Source organism: Triticum urartu, chromosome 3A (assembly GCF_056163025.1).
Source record: "Triticum urartu cultivar PI428250 chromosome 3A, HENAU_Tu73, whole genome shotgun sequence".
Taxonomy (NCBI): domain Eukaryota; kingdom Viridiplantae; phylum Streptophyta; class Magnoliopsida; order Poales; family Poaceae; genus Triticum; species Triticum urartu.
Genome location: NC_141875.1, coordinates 404,050,391 through 404,056,695, shown reverse-complemented (window position 1 = coordinate 404,056,695; position 6,305 = coordinate 404,050,391).

The following is a 6,305-nucleotide window of genomic DNA, read 5'->3' as shown; positions in this document are numbered from 1 at the left end:
CAAGGGTTGGATGAAGAAGCAGAGCCCAGTGTACGGTTCAAGCAAAGAAGCGGCAGCGAAGAGGAAGAGGGACGAGGACGAAGTCGAGGACATGGACTCGGACTCCGAGTAAGGTGGTTGTGCCGTCGCTCATGCTGGTTCTACTACAGTGTCAAACGGACTAGTTGCTTAGTTTTATTTCAGGGTTGTGTTGTGCTGAGCCCCCAGCAGAACTATGTTTATGTTCTTTCTCATTATTTGAACTCTTTAGTACGTACAGTAGTACTAGTACTATATCTTACTACTATTCTTCTTGCAGTTGGTACTACTACTCGTATCTTCGTGTTCCTACTGTACTTAATATGTTCGTACTAGTATAATTTGGGTCAGTCAATTTGTGAAAGAAGCTCGCGGAGCGAAGGAAGAAGACGGCAGAGAAGCTACCCCATTATCTATATTAGGGTGGCAGGGTGCCCATGATCTATCTTATGAGTGTTGGGTGTGGAATGCAGTTCGCCGAAAAAATGGATCGTGCCCGGGGTTAAACGGATGGCGGGGGTGGGGGGAGCGTGGCGGTGGTAGGCGGTTCAGGGGAGGGCGGAGCGGCGGCGGCAGGCGGTTACGCGTGTGGCGGGCTGAGAAGCTGAACAGTGCATCAATTTCAAAGGTTGAAGAATCCCTTCTAGCCATCCATGTTGCATCCAACGGCTCACAAGAGTCGACTGACCCAAATTGCTCCTTCAGATTGCAGGATCCACGTGGCATTCAAGGTCTCAAAGGTAGATTCCGCGTCCGCACCCAGTTTGCAGGCTCGGCGTGGGCGCGACCGGCTTCCGCTGCGACAGCCACCATGCGCGCCTCCTCCACGTGGGCGGAGACGACAATGACATGCTAGTTCCTCCTCACTGGCGTGCTGGAGCACGCGCTCGTCCTCCTCTTCGTATGCTGCGTGCATAGACGCGGCTCCACCAGCTGCTCGCGTGCTTGGCAGTGCGGCAGCATCTCGATGAGGGACTACAGACGATGTGAGCGGGCGAGCCTTCGGCTTCATGGTACAGGGATGGCGGCGACATGGCGGTGATGGGCGAGAAATGGTTGGCCGGAGCAGGCGGGCGCCGGCATGCGCAATGGCGGCGGCATATTCATGAGTGCGCGTTTGGGACCTTAATTTAGTTTTATATAGGGTTGGTGAAAGTTAACAGGAAACCGTACTAGTACACATAAACATTAGACTGAGGCAGCACTTATATTAGTTACCACAGCCACGATACATAATCCTGTGCAAGCGCGTGAACCGCGGCCATGCGGTAGATCGAACGGTGCATCGCCATGTCGCGCTCAAAGGACACCCACCGAACCTTTTGGTGTGTGTGAAAACAATCGCCGAATATTACTCAACTTTTTTTCCTGGAAAAGTTCTTGACGCTACAATATTTCCATATATTTGAATTTAGCTCCAGTTTGTGTTTATTTGGATTTGGACATTTTAGGTGCGCCCTAGTTTTTTAATACTGATTTTGTGTGTGTGACTGAGAGAGAACGTGTCTATGTGTCCATATGTGTGTTGTGGTGGAAGGGCAATGTGGAGACGGTGTGCATGTGATAGAGACATAGAGAGGTGGATATGTGCAAATGATCATGTATGAGTGAGACATAGACAAACGCCGATATATTGTGTATACATGAGAGAACGGTCTTCTATTTGTACTTGTGTGTGTGTGTGAGAGAGAGAGAGAGAGAGAGAGAGAGAGAGAGAGATCGGAGCATCCGTAACACAACAACCATCTCTCTCGATTCGTCCGTCCCTCGCACGATCGCATGTAACACATGCATGAACGCACACATTTTGACACCCTCACCCGGCCCCTGCCCACCTCAAGGCCCACACATCGCTCTCTATCTTGCATGCACAATGTCTTCGTGAAAACCCTATTTAGCATGTAGCTTTCCGTCACATACACACACATTTCTCTCCATAGGTTTGATTTCTCTCAATACCTGACACACACACACACAAACACACACACACACACACACACACACACACACCGCACACACTCCCCCTCCCCCGAGCACACAATTCATCCCCATCCAAGGACCACTCTCGCTTGTGCATCTCTGCACCCAAGCATGCACAACACCTCAACCTTCAAAGAGGGCATCGAGGAGATCGAAGACGGCGACCACATTGCACTAGAGAATGCGGGGCCATGTGGAAGTAGGATGATGTGACGACGGCTGACTGACTCCTCCCCCCTCTCTCCCACACAAAATTACCAATCCCTCTCTCTCGCGCGCAAAAAGTATCAATCCCTCAACCCACGAGATCCTTCCCCTCTCTTTCCAGTTCTCTCATCAAACCTGTTTTCTCTTCTCCTTCCACGTCTACAGAATCCGGATGCACACACATCTCACGTATATTACATGTCTCCATCTATCTCACAGACCTAATTTCTTCCTCTCTCTCTCTTTCTCTCTCTCTCTCACTCGTTAGGTTTGTCTCCTAGTGTCTTGTCCACATAGACACAATCTTTACCGCCCTATCTACTCCATCTTTGCAAGCTCTCTCTACACGTTTCATTCCAACATTGGGATGTGTTCAAAATGTTGCTTTTATAATGGATGATGTAGAGTTATGGTTGGTTTTGTTGCATCCTACAAAGTAATATCTACAAAATGCATTTAGCTTCTCATTTGATTGGGATTATGTGAGTTTGAGCATATAGTGAAGTACTATGGACCTCGTATACATCTTGGAATTCAACAATGATTGTAACTATTGAATTTTATAGACCATTACATTTGAAGTCAGCAGCCTAATATATTTGTTTCACAATTACAACAAATGATTAATTCACTACAAACTAAGAAAACAAATGTGTAGTCCCTCTGTTTTTATTTAAGACCGCGTATTAGCATTGGTCAAAGTCAAGTTTGTATACTCTCAGAAAGTTTATAACAAAAATTATTAATATATACAATAACAAATAAATACCATTAGATTCATTATTGAATGTACTTTCACATCATACATATTTGTTATGGTAAATGTTTATGTTTTCTATAAACTTGGTCAAACTTTAGGAAGTTTGACTTCGGTCAAACCAAATATGCAGAGTTAATAAAATCGGAGGGAGTACTAGTAGTTACTAGTACTACTCACTAGTTTCCTAGCCCAATCACCCAACACGCCACACGGGGGGTTCAGTGTCACAAAATTTCGAGGTCGACGGGAAAATCTCCCGCGACCCTGATTCGAGCAGTGCAAAGTTACCATCATAACCTTTCGGAAGGATTACGCTTGGTAGGGGCCTGTTTTCGTAACTTCAGGTCACCCTACCCAGCCAACCCCACCCCGGAACCAGAGTAGTACACCTGAATACTCCCCATTTTCTATCCCCACAGCAAAATAGACTTCTCCATGGCACCGCAGCCTTCGTGCTCCTCCCCTTCTCCATTGGCGCACTCGTCCACCGCACCGCATCTACCTCATCGATGACCTCGTACGCCACACTGGAGCCAGTCCACCATCGTCGTTGTACATGGAGCCTCTTCCCCGGCACCGTCTTCCATGGTCTCGGATCTGCTTCCCGGAAGTCGAAGCCATGCGCAAAAGCACCACCGTCGTGGACAATGAACTGACTCCCGTTGCCGACCATGATGCACAGAGGCCGCCGTGACCATCGTTCTCCTCCTCGATTGGTAATGTGTGTATTGAATCACTTAGCAGTACATGTGCAGTTCCAATTTTGTTCATACCTACCCTTCAAATTTACTGGTTTCTATTGTTCCCGTAAAAGTAATTGGTTATAGCCTCCATTGTCCAACATAATATCAGCTTGTAATTGTGTGTCGCTCCTGTATCGTGTTGTGCTTGGGTAGCTTCTTCATGTGCAACCAGTAGTGTGGCAAATGATGGAAAGTTTTTAGAACAAGCAAGATGCCCATGTGTTGCATGGATCATCAAGAGGCATTTGTATGAGTAGTTTATCTTGTAGGAGAAAAGGATGAACGAGGGAAGGCCTTATCTGCAAATCTGGAGAGGGGTGCGGGTATCTCTTTGCAAAATTGTCATAGTTTGCTTTCTATCCGTCTGATATAGATCGGACGGTCTATATTGCAGGATGGCAGGCACACCATCATCACCAACTCGGTTTTTTATAAGAATTAGAGAGTAGGGAAAAGAAAAGAAAGTAGAAAAAAAGAGTAGAGAGTAGAGTAGTAGAGATAAATATTAAATATTAAATAAATATAATAGTAGAGAAGAGAGGAGAGATCAATGTTAAATATAAAATAAATATAATAGTAGAAGAGAGTAGAGATAGCAGGGACGTCGGGAAAGGATCGCACGCGCGCGCTAGTTTTGGAGCGCGGTGTCCGGCGCGCTTTGTAAAATCCAACGCCCTCCCACTGCTCTGTGCCTTGCCACCGCTCTCTCCCCACTCTGTGCCTCGCCACCGCTCTCTCCCCGCTCTGCGCCTTGCCACCGCTCTCTCCCCGCTCTTTCTCACCTCGCCGCCTGTGACGCCCCAAGACCGATGCTCGAGAAGACTTCCATAGGTTCCAAATTTCTCCTTGTGTTTTATTTTTGCTTGCTCCTTTTATTTTTGCATTGCATCATGTCATCATGCCATCATATCATTAATTTTTGCAACTCACCAAAATAAACCGTATGGATCTTCGATCCGTCTAAATTGAGGGAACTCACATGGTGGTTTCTCTTTAAAACATACCCTCCCGATATTTAGGGAGATATTGTAAAATATTCCAGTTTTGGAATTCACCATGACACACTTGCAAATAATCACATGCCTTTTTCCCGCTTCAAGTTTGGTCCTCAAACTTTGCCCATATCTTCTTTCGTCGCTTTCCCGATCTCCACAAAAATTCCGAACATTTTTGGACTCTCCAAAAAATGTTTTTCTAATTCAAAATTATTTGAATCACATTCAAATGTGTTTGAATGCAATCCTTTCAAGCGGTGCCAAATGCATTTTCTCGGAACGAACTCATTTTTATGAGTCCGGGAGATTTAACCGCATGCCCAAATTCTTTCTCTAACTTCCCCTCTCTTCCATTTTTCTCCTCTCTATGCTTTCTGTTAAAGGATATATATATAGAGAGAGAGCAGAGCCCAGCTGGTCACTTGGGACTCCTAGCTAGGCCGGCCCATTGGCCCAGCCGCCCTCCCAACCCTAGCCAGCGCACCCCCCTCCTCGTTCCCCTTACGCGCCAGCAGCGCCACGCGCACGCAACCCGATCCCCCAACTCTCCCTCGCAACCTCTTTCTTCCAGGACCAGCGCCCTCCTCTCCTCTCTGCGATCCCCATCTTCCCTGTGCGCCGCCGCCCGTCTCAACCAGCGCCCCCATCCCAGCACCACACGCCCATCTCTCCAGCACCGTCATGCTCGCAGGAAAGAGCGAGAGCTCCTCGCTCTCGACGCCCATGGCTGCCACGGGCGAGTCCCACCTGTGCCTCGCCCCGCCTCCATTCGGCTCCTTTGCCGGAGGCCGCCGCCGCGGCCCTGCTGGAAATCGGCGACCCGGAGCGCGGCGCCTCTGCCCCTGCCATGGGAACCGAGAGTTCATCCCCGCCTTGGCCGCTTCACAGCCCCGACCGACCCCACCTCCTGCTGTGGAGCAGCTTCCCGCGACCTCCTCTGCCTCAACTCTGGATGGACCGACTTAGTTCCCCGCCGCCTTGCCAAGTCCATGGGGCCACCTCCTTGTGCTCCTTCACCCCGCCTCGTTGTCCGATAACCGGCGTCATCTCCAGCACCCACGGGTCCTACACCATGCTCCTCTCCACGCGCGCATGCACCCCTGCTTTGCTCCTACAGACATGCAACCGCCCATTAGCTCCTGCGATGCCTGCTGTCGCCGCTGTTTTTTCCTCGGTCAAAGGAACAAACGCCTTCACCGGAGACCGCCAAGACAGTCCAGGATTCGCCAAGTACCACGCCGTTGGTGTCCCTCCAAGTGTGATGTTGGAACGTGCATGACTACGCGGATTCGCCAAGTACGAAGACGCCCCCCCCCCCGAAGAGTTCGGGTTCGACAAGTTCGATGACGCTATTGTACAACCACGTTAATGAGACCGGCAAGACCGACGGAATGAAACCGCCAAGTACCTCTATGAACGGATGCATCAAGGCCGCCTCGGAGATCGCCAAGTACACCACCGACAAGACCTTGGATGTCCGGACGAGTGCTGACCGAAACGCCTAAGTACCACTACTTCCACGATGAACGTTTTTCGCCAAGTACACCTTCGGATGGCCAAGTTCCGTTTCAAAATGTTATACTACATCCGATGTGGATTTCA